Source organism: Bos indicus, chromosome 8 (assembly GCF_029378745.1).
Source record: "Bos indicus isolate NIAB-ARS_2022 breed Sahiwal x Tharparkar chromosome 8, NIAB-ARS_B.indTharparkar_mat_pri_1.0, whole genome shotgun sequence".
NCBI classification, from domain to species: domain Eukaryota; kingdom Metazoa; phylum Chordata; class Mammalia; order Artiodactyla; family Bovidae; genus Bos; species Bos indicus.
Genome location: NC_091767.1, coordinates 60,222,368 through 60,238,691, shown reverse-complemented (window position 1 = coordinate 60,238,691; position 16,324 = coordinate 60,222,368). Strand labels below are relative to the sequence as shown.

The 16,324-nt window shown below is 42.2% G+C and overlaps 1 non-coding gene and 1 pseudogene across 1 annotated transcript; one reads left to right on the top strand and one right to left on the bottom strand.

The window, feature by feature from the left end:
- LOC139184717 (U6atac minor spliceosomal RNA) lies at positions 1-126 on the top strand. The gene has a single exon (XR_011568281.1). It is a non-coding gene; the product is annotated as a U6atac minor spliceosomal RNA (small nuclear RNA).
- Positions 127-1,964: 1,838 nt separating this feature from the next.
- On the bottom strand, positions 1,965-5,416 carry LOC109562518 (olfactory receptor 13C7-like; annotated as a pseudogene).
- Between the last annotated feature and the right edge of the window lie 10,908 nt (positions 5,417-16,324).

The following is a 16,324-nucleotide window of genomic DNA, read 5'->3' as shown; positions in this document are numbered from 1 at the left end:
GTGTTGTATGGAAGGAGAGAAGGTTAGCACCCACCTTAACAAGGATGGAAGAGGCCCTTGGGCCTGACAACACACAGATGGTTAAGGCATTGATACCTACTTTGTGGCGTCTAACCACTATTTTTAAAAGGGGATGGTGGCAGCCGAGGATGAGATGGTTAGACAGCATCACCAACTCAATGGACATGAGTCTGAGCAAACTCTGGGAGACAGTGAAGGACAGTGAAGCTTGGCATGCTGCAGTCCATGGGGCCACAAAAAGTCAGGCACAACTTAGCAACTGAACAGAACAGAACAGAATAATAATCACAATGTTAGAAATTAAAAAAAAAGAAAAGAAAACCAATACCAACAGCAAAAAACACCCCACAAAAAGACAGGGATGAAACTTAAAAAGGCATATTTCTGAGTGAAAGAAGCCAATCTGAAAAGGTTACATACCTTCAGATTCCAACTCGATAACATTCTGGAAAAGGCAAAATTATGGAGACAATAAAAAGATTAGGGATTGTCAGGGGCTAAAGGGGGAGGGCAGGGTGAAGAGGCAGAGCACAGAGGATTTTCAGGTCAGTTAAAGTGCTCTGTTTAAAACTATAATGCTCAGATCAAATCAGATCAGGTCAGTCGCTCAGTCGTGTCCGACTCTTTGCGACCCCCTGAATCGCAGCACACCAGGCCTCCCTGTCCATCACCAGCTCCCAGAGTTCACTGAGACTCACGTCCATCGAGTCAGTGATGCCATCCAGCCATCTCATCCTCTGTTGTCCCCTTCTCCTTCTGCCCCCAATCCCTCCCAGCATCAGAGTCTTTTCCAATGGGTGCTGGATACATGTTAATATACACATTTGTCCAAACCCACACACCAGGAGTGAACTCTAAACTATGAACTCTGGGTGATGATGTGTCAATATAGATTCACTGATACCATTGTAACAGAGATACCATTCTGCTGGTGGATGTTGACAGTCCGAGAGGATGTGGGCTGAGGGGGACCTGGCATATGGGAACTCTCAGTACCTCCTGCCCAGTTTTGCTGTGAAGCTAAAATTGCTCTAAAAAACAAACTGTATTGATTTTTAAAATGCCAGTTCGACATTAAAAATTAAAAAATATTGATTCACTAATAAAGTTTGGATAATTGCTCAAATTCCTTATCATAAATGTAGTCAGAGAAGTAACACCCCCAAATGTCTAGTTAACTCCAATACTATATATAATGTGACATTATTACTGTGTGACCGCTTACATGTTCCTTTGTCATTGTGCAATTGGCTATGACACTATGATGAGAACATGCACCAGGCAGATGATTCTGAGCTTTGACCAATGCTTAATTGGAAACAGTGCACATTTGTATTCCTTGGTACTACTGTACGTAAGCAGTTGAGCGTAGGCTTGGATTTGAGAAATGATCAGTGCAGATTTACACTTTTTCTAATCAAGGACACATCCAAAGAAGATGAAATATGCAGAGACGGTAGGAAAAGATTTATTCTGAGGTCTATGTAAAGGAATCAACTCAACAACACACATACTTGTGATAGTGGTTTCTTGTGTGTCAAAAATCAAAATGCAAGTTTGTGTGTGTCCATGGTCTTACTTAAAAGTTATTTAGTTATTTAGTTTATACATTAAAGAAGCTCAAATCAAATATTTGTAGAGCCCAACAAACTTCCATTTGGGAGCAGCTTGATTCTTGCTTGGTTAGACTATATTATTCAAGAGTTTTATACAAGAGTTTTGTATATTGGAACATGTCTGTTTTAATTCTGATACCCTCTTTCCCTTCCAAAATAATGAATCATGCTCTCTTCCACAGCTGGAATAAATATGTCATTCGGTTGTCTTTTTTTTGCTTTGTATAATCATGATGGTGTTTACGTTTAATTCTAATCCATCCTGTTTCTGGCAGCGTGATGTGATGTATGGATCAAAGGAAAAACCTTCATTCAGTTGAATGTCGCTGTTGTCCCACTGTTTATTAAAAACTGGTTCCTCTTCATGCTATTAATTTTGACCTGATGTGTATATGTATTAAATTCTTGTAGTTGGAATTAATTTTCTGGTATCTCATAACCATTGATTTTACACACAAAAAAATAACAACACTTAAAAAAAAAAGCCAATGGTCTATTGTTCAGTAATTGTTATATTTTAGTAAGTTCAAATCTGGCAGGAAGACTCCAACATCATTACCTTCAAAAGATCCTTGTTCAGTTATACTTTATAAGCTCAGTAGAATCTTCTGGGGAATTAAAAACACTAAACAATTTTGTTTCTAAGCCCAATTTTCCTATTGGTCTTACCACAGAGACAGTGAAATTTGAATTGTTGTAGGGTAGAGACTAGGAGATGGAGAAGGCAATGGCAACCCACTCCAGCCTGGCAAATCCCATGTATGGAGGAGCCTGGTAGGCTGCAGTCCATGGGGTCTCTAGGAGTCAGACACGACTGAGAGACTTCACTTTCACTTTTCACTTTCATGCATTGGAGAAGGAAATGGCAACCCACTCCAGTGTTCTTACCTGGAGAATCCCAAGGAAGGTGGAGCCTGGTGGACTGCCATCTATGGGGTCGCACAGAGTTGAACACAACTGAAGCGACTTAGCAGCCAGCAGCAGCAGCAGCAGAGACCAGGAATGTGAATATTAAAGAAGTTCTTCCATCTGTTACAATTTGAGAGCTTCCAACTTAAAAATTAAGGTTATTGTCTTATATTTATACTCTCAAGCCCCTGGTCCATCACTCTGCCTTCCTTTATACTCCCAAAACACTCATCATTTTTTCCTTGACACAGTCTGTCATGTCTAGAATTATTTTTGTTCCCAATTATTTGGTACTTTTACTAGTGTAAATAAGATATTATTTCTGTTTTTATTTTTGCTCTATATTGATGGAATGTAGGAATACAATTGACATTTGAGAAGTTATTTCTATATCCTTAACTTTCCTGAACTCTTAGTACTGATAATATTTTTCTAGTTAATACTTAGAAATACAATCATTATGTTTTCTGTAGAAATTGACATCTGTTTCTTCCTCTGCTATGTTAATGCCTCTTATTTTGTACTTGACAACATTTTTATATCTATCTGCACTCGGACACGACTGAAGTGACTTAGCAGCAGCAGCAGCACTTGACTGCACTTTAGTGCTATTTGAAATGGGAATGGCTGGTTTCTGGTCTTGCATGGAAGAAGCTTGGGAGATGCCATACTGTACTAACAAGCAAAAATCTGAACAGACTTATTGATAAACCAATAATTCTTCTTAGACTTGTAAGAGAAATGAGGTCACAGGGCAAATTGCTACCCCCACATTGGAGAGAGCAGCTGGGGTTGCTGATGCTGGAGGACTTGGTACCTGCAGGAGTTGCTTCCTTGCCTCTCTCCTCAGTCCCTTGTCCCTAGTCCCCAGTCTTGCAGGGCCTACTACTCAGAGGTACAGTGTCACCTAGGAACTGGGCAGAGATCCAGAATCTCCAGCCTCACCTCCGACTCAATGAATCTTAATCAGCATTTTCACAACCTCCCCAGGTGACTCAGGAACCTTTTCAGGTTTCACAAGTACTGACCTCAGGAGCTTGCAGAAATGTCCACCAGATGGCAGGTTTGCAGTAGGCACAGGTATCCAGAGACACCTCCGGCCACCCAAGTTCATTGGCATAAAGCAGCTGTGATGTGATGTCACTGTGGTTATGCACAAAGTCAACAATTTCTAGCCAGCACTTCTAGAAATTCAAAGCTCTTTCCTTCTAGGTTCTTAAATAGGAGCTTCCATTGCCTATGAAACAAAGGCATAATGGTCAGTCTACTTTTTAGTTTTAGTCACATGGTCTACAATGTGAACCTTGGGAGACTCCCTTCTGTTTGCTGGGTTCTCACTTCTCTACCAGGACAATGGGGGGTTTGGAGACCATGTGTTCTGGAGTCTGAAAATCTATGACAGTCACTCAGTTAGGTGTTTCTGACTCACCAGGTTTCTCACAGCAGCCTTCGTGTCCTTGTTCCTGAGGCTGTAGATGATGGGGTTGAGCATGGGGGTCACCACCCCATAGAAGAGGGAGGTGAGCTTGTCTGCAAGGTCCTCTTTGTCTGCCCCCAGGGGGTCCTTGTTTTGGGGCTTCCCATACATGAAGAGGATGGTCCTGTAGAAGATGACCACAACTGTGAGGTGGGCAGAGCAGGTGGAGACCTTTTTCTTCCCTACTGCTGAAGGGATCCTCAGGATGGTAGCAATGATGAACACATGGTAGAAAAAGATGAACAGAACTGAGATGCCCATGAAAATAACAGTTGTTATCCCCATGCTGATCACATTGATGGAGATGTTAGCACAAGCCATGGCACTTCAGGACAGCCAGGATCTCACAGGTGAAGTGGTTGATGACGTTGTCCCCATGGAAGGGCAACCTCACAGCCTGGGATGTCTGAACGACAGAGTTGGTGATACCAGCTGCTCAGGAGCCAACAGCCATGGGCATGTAGGCAGCCTTGCTCATGATGACGGAGTACCTTATGGAGTTGCAGATGGCTACATAGCGGTAAAGTGCCATTATGCTCAGGAGCACATACTCGGTTCCCACCATGGTGAAGGAGAGGACCATCTGCATGGCACAGGCTGAGAATGGGATGGTTTTCCTGGGAGTCAGGAAGCTGTCAAGGATGAGGGGGACTGAGGAGGTTGTGTAGCAGATGTCCAGGAAGGAGAGGTTCCCCAGGAAGAAGTACATGGGTGTGTGCAGACGGGAGTCAAGGATGGTCACCAGGATGAGAACCCCATTGCCCAGCAGGATCACCCTGTACAAGAGCAGGATGAGCACAAAGAGCTTTCTCCAGCTTTGGGGGGGCTGACAGGCCCAGGCAAATGAACTCCACCAGTGGGGAGGTCTGATCGGACCCGTCCACAGCGCCTCTGCTCTGTCACCTGCAGGAACTCAGAAGCTCAACCTCAGCACTCTCTCATTGAAGTGCTGGCTTGCTAGTGAGGAATGCCCTCTCTGCTGAGCAAGAGGAAAACAACTTTAACAATGATGGTTTCTCTGCGGTTCTCAGTAAGATTCTGGGGACTAGAAGGAATCTAGTTTGTCGTCTTAAGCCACCCTCTGTGCAAGAGACATCTGAGATGCCCCTGTGGTGATTTAACTTACCTGATCAGACATACTCATTTCTACTGAAATATCCTAGATGGTGGACTTCTCTTGTTAAATCTTGGTCAGAGAGAGTAGCATTGAAACATAAATTGTTGTTCAGTCACCCAGTTGAGTCTAACTCTTCGCGACCCCATGAACTGCAGTGTGCTAGGCCTCCCTATCCCTCACCATCTCCTGAAGTTTGCCCAAGTTCGTGTTCATTGTACTGGTGATGCCATCCAGCCGTCTCATGCTCTTATACCTTCTTCTCCTTCTGCCCTCCATCATTCCCAGAATCAGGGACTTTTGCAATGAGTCATCTGTTCGCATTAGGAGACAAAAATACTGGAGCTTCAGTTTCAGCATCAGTCCTTCCAATGAGTATTCAGGGTTGATTTCTCTAAAGATTGACTGGCTTGATCTCCTTGCTGTCCAAGGAACTCTTAAGAGTCTTCTCCAGCACCACAGTTCAAAGGGGCATCAATTCTTTGGTGCTCTACTAACTCTCACAACCATACGTGACCACTGGGAAGACCATAGCCTTGACTCTACGGACCTTTGTTGGCAGAGTAATGTCTCTGCTTTTCAACACACTGTCTAGGTTTGTCATAGCTTTCCTGCCAAGAAGCAATCGTCTTCTGACTTCATGGCTGCAGTCATCATCTGAAGTGATTTTAGAGCCCAAGAAGAGGAAATCTGTCACTACTTACACCTCTTCCCCTTCTATTTGCTATTAAGTAATGGGGCCGGATGCCATGATCTTAGTTTTTTTTTTAATATTTAGTTTTAAGCTGGCTTTTTCACTCTCCTCGTTCACTCTCATCAAGAGGTTCTTTAGTTGCTCTTTGCTTTCTGCCATTAAAGTGGTAACATCCACGTATCTGAGGTTGTTGATGTTTCTCCCACCTATCTTGATTCCAGCTTTTAACTCATCCAGGCTGGCATTTCTCATGATATGCTCAGCATATAGGTTAAATAAACAGGGTGACAACAGACAGCCCTGCCATACTCCTTTCTCAATCCCGAACCAATCAGTTGTTCCATACAGGGTTCTAACTGTTGCTTCTTGACCCACAGGAGACAGGTAAGATGGTCTGTATTTCCATCTCTTTAAGAGCTTTCCACAGTTTGCTTCCACATGTACATTACCACATGTAAAATAGACAGCCAGTGGGAATCTGCTGTATGATGCAGGGAGCTCAATCTGGTGCTCTGTGACAACCTAGAGGGGTAAGATGGGGTGGCAGGTGGGAGTTGGAAGGGAGTTTCAAGAGGGAGGGGATATATGTATACCTATGGCTGATTCATGTTGATGTATGGCAGAAACCAACACAACATTGTAAAGCAATTATTCTCCAGTTAAAAATAAATAAAAAAAAAATCTTTGTCAGAAAAGTGAGACCAGGTTCACTTCATGCTTTTCTCCCTTGGTGTCCAAGGCTGGTGAAATGATCAGCCCTGAAGCCACGGCTCTTGGCAGGCTTTCTTTGCTTCATGGTATCCTCATAGAAATATCTTTGACCTTCCCCTTTCCTCCTGTAATAGACAACCAGGCCCCAGGCCATCTCTCATCTGTCCCTTCACCCTATCCTGTTTTCCTCTCTCCATTCATCAGCCAACATGACTCACTCACACATGACTCTGAAACCCCACAGCCTTTCAGGAATGATGCACTGGCTCCAAAAGAGACAACAGTTCCAGGGAGAGGATACTGATGGGTCACTTTGAAAGGGCAGGCTGGACAGAAAGGTCACCTGGGGAAGGTAAGGAGGGTGAGGGCTGGATTTGGGCAGCTGTGTGGTGGAGTATGGATGCATTCTAAGGTGTTAATCATCCCCCTGGCTGCAGTGCCATCCTGGCCAGTTTGAACTGATGCTCCGGGAAACCAGGCTGCATTTAACAGCCACCATCTCAGCCTCTGGAGAGCCCCAGTTCCCCGATTGATTTCTCAGTCCATTGCCACTGAAGTCAGGCTAATGCCTCATCCCTGACTCTGAAGACCTCAACCTTAGAAAAGAGAATTCTAAACATCTAGTCTCACTGATTTTTTCTTTGTACATCCAAGCTACATCCAATAATCCAACAGGATTATTAAGCAATATTCCTGTCCACCAATGAAGATCTCATTACCTTTTTAGGAAGCCCATTCAAGCTTTATAAATCTTGTATCATCTGAAAATTTTGTCTCTTGGGTCAAATCTCTTAATATCTTCCTAATTCTAATTCTAGTTCTGCTCTCTGGGGACACATACAGCATGTCACCCCTTTCTGCCCCATAATAGCTCATCAGAGATCTAAAGATAAAGATGATTCTCTTAATTCTCCTCTTTTCCTGGGTCATACCCTGCGCCAGGCAAATCCAAATGTCTATGATAGAATCCAGGCATCAGGTCTTGTTAAAACTCCCCAGATGGCTTCAATGTTTGGCCAAAGTTGAGAACACGATCCTAACTTTGTATCCCAGGTATTCCATTCTGCCCTTAGGACTTTTAAAAAACAGACACCAACAGACAAACAAATCAAAGTCTTTAGAGACTTTCGTGATTTCTTGCCAGACATTTGCTTGATCAAAAGACTTTCCTGAAATAAGCAATATTCAGTGATAGGTTCTGAAGACAAGCCATCTTCACTTTCCTTGGGCTTTTCTGAGGCCCTATTACCAGTCACATTATACCCTCTGCCCCTAAATGCAAAGGTCAGAATGACTTAAATGACATAAATGACTGACTACCTGTCTCCCCTGACCTCTTCCCCACACAGGTGGGGTCTGCAGGAACTCTGTCAGAGGCCCTGTACCTCTGAGGTCAGAGTCCCTCTCTGACCCAGGGGCTGGATGTTATGAATCCCCTTGAACAGCTCCTCTTCCACTGGAGGAAGGAAGACATATGGCTTATTCATGAGTGGAAGCACGGTTCCAACCTCCTCCTTCCTGTCATAAGAATAAAGATGAGGAATGTTTCCCTTTTCCATCACTTAAGCCCAATAAATTTGATTTGGAAGTAATTCATGTTTGAAAAGATTTTCCAAAATACTTTCTTCCAGTGCAGTTCAGTTTAGTCGCTCAGTCATGTCTGACTCATTGTGACCCCATGGGCTGCAGCACGCCAGGCCTCCCTGTCCATCACCAACTCCCGGAGTTTACTCAAATTCACATCCTTTGAGTTGGTGATGCCATCCAACCATCTCATCCTCTGTCATTCCCTTCTCCTCCTGCTTTCAATCTTTCCCAGCATCAGGGTCTTCTCAAATGAGTCAGTTCTTCGCATCAGGTGGCCAAAGCATTGAAGTTTCAGCTTCAACATCAGTCCTTCCAATGAATATTCAGGGCTGATTTCCTTTAAGATGGACTGATTTGATCTCCTTGCACTCCAAGGGACTTACAGGAATCTTCTCCAACACCACAGTTCAAAAGCATCAATTCTTTGGTGCTCAGCTTTCTTTATAGTCCAATTCTCAAATCCATACATACTACTGGAAAAACCATAGCCTTGACTAGATGGACCTTTGTTGGCAAAGTAATGTCATAACTTTGGTTGGTCATAACTTTTCTTCCAAGGAGTAAATGTCTTTTAAATAGATGCACAAAAATAGTTGTAGAAACAGTTATGGGGTGGAAGCTACCTGCTTATTCAGGGCTTCCTAAAACACACCATACTGGCCATCCTTCAATTCTGGCTTTCATTATTTTGACAGACAACTGTAGACCCAGGTGCGGCAGGGTCCTAAGGGTCTAAATAAACCAACCTCCCCATCCCACTCTCAAAGAATGCAGGTCCACTACTTCTTTGATTATGGTGCTCTGGCCTCAGCTGGAATACTTGAGTGAAGCAGGCTCTCTGCTTGCTGAGGTTTATTTCATTTTAAAGTAGTTCCCATAGACAGACAGTTCTGCCTCCCTACAAATTCCATCTGGTTCTACCCTTTGCAGCCTTCAAAGTTGGTTCTTTCCCCATGCCCTCTAAATATTTAGAAATAGGTTGGTTTTGGCAATAAGATGATATAGAACCAATCTTGTTACTCTTACAGCATCCAAAAAAAATGTCATATAGTTTAGAGGAACTGTCCACAGTTCCTGAATAATTATGAGATATCTTTCTGGATATTATGTTCCACCAGGTTGGATTGTGCTGCATCCAGCACTTGCCATACCACTGAAATCATCTCTTTCCCCCCATTTTGAGACCTATTCCACTGAACAATCATCTATTCTTAGGGCTTCTCTAGTGGCTCAGTGGTGCCAATGCAGGACACACAGGTTGATCTGGGAAGATCCCACATGCCACAAAGCAACTAATCTCATGCTCGACAACTATTGAGCCTGTGATCTAGGGCTTGGGAGCCACAGCTACTGAGCCTACTACATGCTGCAGTTACTTAAGCTCACTCTCCCTAGAGCCCATGCTCTGCAACAAGAGAAGCCACACAATGAGAAGTCTATGCACTGCGACTAGAGAGTAGCCCCTACTTGCTGCAACTAGAGAAAAGCCCAGGCAACAACGAAGACCCAGCACAGAAAAAAAAAAAAAAATACATAAAATATTTTTTAAAGGTACAAGGAGAAAAAACAACCCCAAAAGATTTTTTTAAAACAATCTATTCTTAGAAATGAGTTTGTGCTAATGAGAATCTGAGTCCTTTTATCAAAACCTTCACTTACCTTTATCAGAAACATGGTGTGAAAGAGTGATCACTCTCCTAAGGGTTGGGGACAGGCCAGTTGTCAGAAATAGCCACACTGGATCCAAGGCACCCAGTGCAGGAAGAGTGGGAATGTGTCAGGCCCTGCAACTGGTGAAGGTCCAGGCCTCCCCAGTCCTCCTGCCTTGGTGCTCCAGGAACAATCTCCAAAGAATTGGCCATTGCCTATAGAAAGGAAATTGAGTCTCAGTTTCCTTTTGGGGACCAGTTTAGTCCCAAAAGTCATTTACAGTTTGGAAAGTGAGTTGTACTCAGTTTAGAAACTTTGTATTCTTCTGGGATAAAACCCCAAAGATCCAGTTACACTGAAGGCCCTGAAGAAGGTTTTTTGCTTGCTGCCTCCCTCCCTCCTTTTCATGTCTTCTTCTCCTTTCTTTGGTCAACATATTCTGATAAAGACATCAGCCTTAGCCTGGAGCCTGATGGCAAATCATCCTGCAGCTCACTCAGCCCCCAGGTCCTTTCCCCTGAAAGGAGGGTGACAGAATTGCTTCTGTCACCCTCAGCCTGGACTTGCAGCAGTTTTGGAAGGAGAGTTAGAGTTTGATTTTAGAATGACTACTCATCCCCAGAGTGGTTAGGCTCCATGAAGCATCATGCTGTGTTCTTTCTGGATCCTTCAGCTTCCTTCCTCTGTGCATCCTCAATTCTTCATCTGAGTCACTGACAGCAGTACAACACAGGCCAGGCATGGGTACAGAGCCCTGAGGCTCCATGAGAGACCATCACTATGGACACTGTTATTCAAGGTGGAGTGGGAGGCAGCCACATGTAGAGGAGTAACACACTGGCTCAGTCTTCAGGGCATTCACTCTCTGTATTGAGAAAAATGAGTTAAAAGTTAATTATGGCTCTTCTTGAGCTGGAATGTCATCTTCTTCCCTCAGACATTGGAGCTCCTGATTCTTGGGTCTTCAGATTCTCATTGAATCATACCTTGGTTTTTCTGGTGCTCTAGCATGTAGATGGCAGACCATGGGACTTCTCAGCCTTGATATCTTTTATCAATACAATACTTCTACCTAAAAGTAGCAGAATATATGTTTTTTTTCAGGTATAACTGGAACTTTCTCCAGGATAGATCATATCTTAGGTCACAAAACAAGTCTTAACAAACTTAACAATGAAATTATGCCAAGTATCTTTTCTGATCACAATCAAATGAAACTAAAATCAATAGCAGAAGTAAAACTGGAAAATTCAAATGTGTGGAAATTAAACAACACACTTGTAAGCAACCATTGGGTCAAAAAAGAAATAAAAAAAGGAAATTAGAAAATATCTCAAGACAAACAAAAATAAAATACAATATGCCAAAACTTATAGAGTGCAACAAAAACAGTACCAAGAGATGTGGGAAAATACTGGGCAACAACTGATCTCCAATGACACTAGAACCAAGTATTTCAGTTAACTCAAGAATAGCATAAGGAACTTGAATGCTTTTTCCAGCACATACTTCTAAAACTTCATGATATAAGTGATAAATTTAGACAAAGTGGTACAAGAGGAGAATTTACTGGATGGGAAAGACCAAAGGAAAATATGGATGAACCCATGACTGTGATGTGAATTTTGCAGATTCTTCATTGAATGTAGAACCGAGGTACAGGAATCACATTCATCACTATGAAGTAGAGCCAAAGAAAACATATATCTGGGATTGTGAGTGCAAACTGATTACAAATCCATAACGAAGGATGGAGTATGACAGTTGGCCTTTTTATAACAATGTTTATGTAAGTGGAAGGAGGTTGGCGTTGGCTGGGTGAGAACAAAGGGTGACGACAACGGCCTCTCATCAGAGACATCTTATTCTGACAGCTAAAACCAATGTGCTCATAATAGTAGCCTTATTGTAGTCTTTGGCAAATTGGAGCTGGATTAAAATGCTCTCAGATTACTCAGCCAAGGGATGTACAAATGTACTTTTTTTTTTTTTAAGGGCAATTTACTGAATTGTAGATTTGCCTCAGGTAGTATTATTTATTTCCTCAGATTTTTTTTCATGTCAATCTGTCATGAGTTTACTCCAATAAAGGGGAAAAAAATGATCAACACAGATTTTCTTTTAGCAGGATAATATCAGTAGTATGGTTATTTTAACACAATCAATTCTTCCAATCAAGGAACACAGTATATCTTCCCATCTGTTTAATGTCATCTTCAATTTCTTTCAACAATGTCTTATAGTTTTCTGACTATACAGGTCTTTTACCTCCTTAGGCAAGCCTATTCCTAGGTATTTTATTCTTTTTGATGTGATTATAAGTGGACTGTTTCCTTAATTTTTCTTTCTGATAGTTCATTGTTAGTGTGTAGAAATGCAACAGATTTCTGTACAGTAATTTTGTATTATGCAACTTTACTGGATTCATTGATAAGCTCTAGTAGTTTTTTGGCAGTGTCTTTGTTTTTATGTATAATATCATGTCATCTGCAAACAGTGGCAGCTGTATTCTTCCCTTCCAATTTGGATTTCTTTTATTTCTTCTTCTTGTCTGGTTGCCATGACTAGGTTTTCCAATACTGTGTTGAATAAAAATGGCAAGAGTGAGAACCCTTGTCTTGTTCCTGATACCAGAGGAAATGTTTTGAATTGAATCTACAGATTTAAAGCAATCTTTTAAAAAGATGCACATGGCATTCTTCAAGAACAAAAATAAATAATTTTAAAATTTTTATTGAAGTACAAAAGACCCTGAAGAGCCAAAACAATCTTGTGAAAGAACAGAATTGGAAGTATCACATTCCTTGACTCAGACTATACTACAAAGCTACAGTAATCAAAATAGTATGGTACTGGAACAAAAACAGATACATAGATAAATGGAACAGAATAGAGAGCCTAGAAATAAACCCATGCACTTTTGGTCAATCTATGACAAAGGAGGCAAGAATATCCAATGGAGAAAAGATAGTCTCTTTAATAGTGGTGCTGGGAAAACAGGACAGCTACATATAAAATAACAAAATTAGAACATTTTCTCACACTATATACAAAAATAAACTCAAAATGGATTAAAAACCTAAATGTAATCCTGAAACCATAAAAGTCTTAGAAGAAAACACAAACAGAACAACCTCTGACATAAATCATAGCAATACATTCATGAGGCAAGTATATTGTGCTAGAGGCAGAACTAAAAGGCACTGGTGCTCTTGTTTGTATAGTCTGGGATATGACTTCCTCTACTGGAACAAAGAAGGGCAAGTGAATCAGTCTGGTCTATGATGGCTTCTGTTGTCTGATAGACACCAAACCTATCTCATGTCTACTTTCCTGAACAGCCACCTGCCAATTTGAGGGGGCGGGGATAGAAGTAGCTGTTGTAGTAATTTACTTGGGGATGGTTAATGGACCTCCCATTCTCTTCTCCTCTTCCTTGTAATACTTAGAGTCTCCTCCTCATAATATTCAGGGTCCTCTAAATTAATTCTCAAGGGAACACTGAACCAGCATTAACTGCAACCAAGCAGATCAGCCTGAGTATCCCTATTGGGAGCCAGAATTGGTTGTGAGCAGCTGGGTTCTTAATAACTCTTATCCTGACCTAGTTTTGCTCTTTTGGTTATAAGAAACTAAGATCCACTCAGGCTATCTCAGGGAAAGTTCTACTGTGGTGGTGGTTCTAAGAAAAGATGCATTTGGGGGCAATTATGGAATTTTATATAAATCAAAGAACAAGATTCTTAACAGGGAAAAGTGAAAGGATTGAGAAATGGAAAATGTTCTTTTTAAAAATTTTATGTATTTATTTTTGGCTGCACTGAGACTTCGTTGCTTTTCACAGGCTTTCTCTAGCAGAGACAAGCAGGGGCTACTCTTCAATATGGTCCAGAGGCTTCTCATCATGGTAGCTTCTCCTGTTGCAGCAAACAGGATCTAGGTCACCTGGGCTTCAGTAGCTGTGGCTTGTGGGCTCAGCAGTTGCGGCTTGGAGGCTCTAGAACGTGGACTCAGTAGTTGTGGTGCACAGGCTTAGTTGCTCCATGTCGTGTGGAATCTCCCCAGACCAAGAATTAAATCCATGTTCCCTGCATTGGCAGGTAGATTCTTATCCATTGCGCCGCCAGGGAAGTTCAAGAATGTTCTTGATAGCAAGAAGCTCCAGGAAACCCAGAAACAGAATTCATGGGTTCACCTTTTGAATCTCCTCTACTAATGAGACAGACACTTTCTACATTTTTTTTTCTCTTTTGTTTTTCTTTTCTTTTTTCTAATGGGCTTCATCTGCTGACTGATAGCTTTTGCTTCCCACCCTACCACCATAATATCAACCCTACCTCATGGAATCTTTGGTGGGTCCTTTCTGATTTGGGTCTCATTAAACTGATTTTGGGAGAAGGCAATGGCAATCCACTCCAGTACTCTCACCTGGAAAATCCCATGGATGAAGGAGTCTGGTAGGCTGCAGTCCATGGGGTCGCTAAGAGTCAGACATGACTGAGTGACTTCACTTTCACTTTTCCTCTTATGCATTGGAGAAGGAAATGGCAACCCACTCCAGTGTTTTGCCTGGAGAATCCCAGGGACGGGGGAGCCTGGTGGGCTGCCGTCTATGGGGTCGCACAGAGTTGGACATGACTGAAGTGACTTAGCAGCAGCAGCAAATTGATTTTGTCTCCCTGTTTCTTAATTCCAAGTTCCGAAAAGATCACACTAACTAGCCCAATTCACCCTTTCGCTTCAGTCGATATGTGAGTGCATGCATGCTTAGTCACTTCAGTCATGTCTGACTCTTTGTGACCCTGTGGACTGCAGCCTGCCAGGCTCCTCTGTCTATGGGATCCTCCAGGCAAGAATATTGGAGTGGGTTGCCATGCCCTCCTCCGGGGATCTTCCTAACCCAGGGATCCAACCCATTTCTCTTATGTCTCCTGGATTGGCAGGCAGGTTCTTTACCACCAGCACCACCTGGGAAGCCCTCAGTCGGACATATTACTCTCAAATCTATAGATAACCTCATCTGGGGTCACAGTTGCTCCGGTCCAGTGAACTATGGCTACAGGAAAACTGCAAGTGTCTCTGGGTTGAAGATGGAATAGATCCCTTTGGAAGCAATGTGTATAGAGGAAGCTCTATGGCATCTTTATGATGTAATATGATCTATCCATAATTAGCAAATGCTACAGTACCTCACTTACCAATCTTTCAGTCCCACTATGATTTCAGCCACAGCTGTGTGGACAGTTTGTGCAAGTTAGACTCACCTTGAGCTAACAGTATTCCACTTCAAACACCATCCATCTTTCTGCTTCTCTGCCCCAGACCTTCTCCAATTCTATGGAAATCCACTGTGCATAGCCCAGAAGAACAGGGGTTACACCTGTGGGAGGCAGGATTCTAAGATGTCCCCAAGATTTTCCCTCCCTGGTGTACATACTCTGTATAATCCCCAGGACTGTAAAAAATGATGACATAATTGGCCTTACCATAGAGATTATCCAGGTGGGCCTGACCTAACCATGAATCCTATAAAGGCAGAGAGTTTTTCTCTGGCTAGTAGCAGAAAGAGAAACCAAAGATTCAAAGCACTAGAAGAATTTGATGCACCATTACTGACATGAAGATGGAGGGGCCATGCAAAAAGGAAATGGGGAATTCAATCCCATGGCTACACAAAATTGAATTCTGCAACATAAATATGCTTGAAAGTGGATTTTTCCTCAGAGCCTCCAGATGAAAACTTAATGCAGCTGACACTTTGTGATTTTAGCCATTTGATACCCTGAGAAAAGAACCAAGTCATGTCATACTGGATTTCTGAACTGTGAACTAATAAATGAGCATTGATTTAAGCTGCTATATTGTGGTGATTTGCTACACAGGAAGAGAAAACTGATACAAGGAAAACAAACAGGACAAAAAAATGATAGTTTTATCATTAAAAAAAAAGTCAAGGGCTTTTAGTTACTTCTCAAGGGCTATAGATAATATTCTGAGCCATATCCTTTGAGCTGTTTTATAGACACTAAAACCCCTACCAGGTGGAAGAAGTTAATTTGATGACCAGACTGTAGCCATGACATAAGCTGCCACAACTCCAAGAACTGGCCTTAAAGAAATAAGAATGAATGGACCCTGGAGCTGAAGACTAACTGTACTTAATCAAGGTGATGCTGATCAGACCACCCCATTATCAATTTCAAGACAATTGTCAAGAGATGACAGTGCTGTTTTTTCATATAGTTCCTTTCCCCACCTGTAAAAGTTCTTGCCCACTGATTGTCAGTTGGGGGAGTGGGGTGGAAATTGACCTTTGACAGGAGTCTGCCATCCCCTACCTCAGTTGCCAAACTTCAAAATAAAGCAATCTTTCCTTCCTACCCAACTTGCCCCTTTATTGGCTTTTGAGCGACAAGCAGCCAGACCTCACTTTTGGTTAACAGTACCAAGTTGATAGTCTCAGTTGATAGTCTCAGTACCACTAAAATTTCCATTTGTCTCTTTTGACTATATTTATAACTTCTTAATGGATATTTACCAAATTC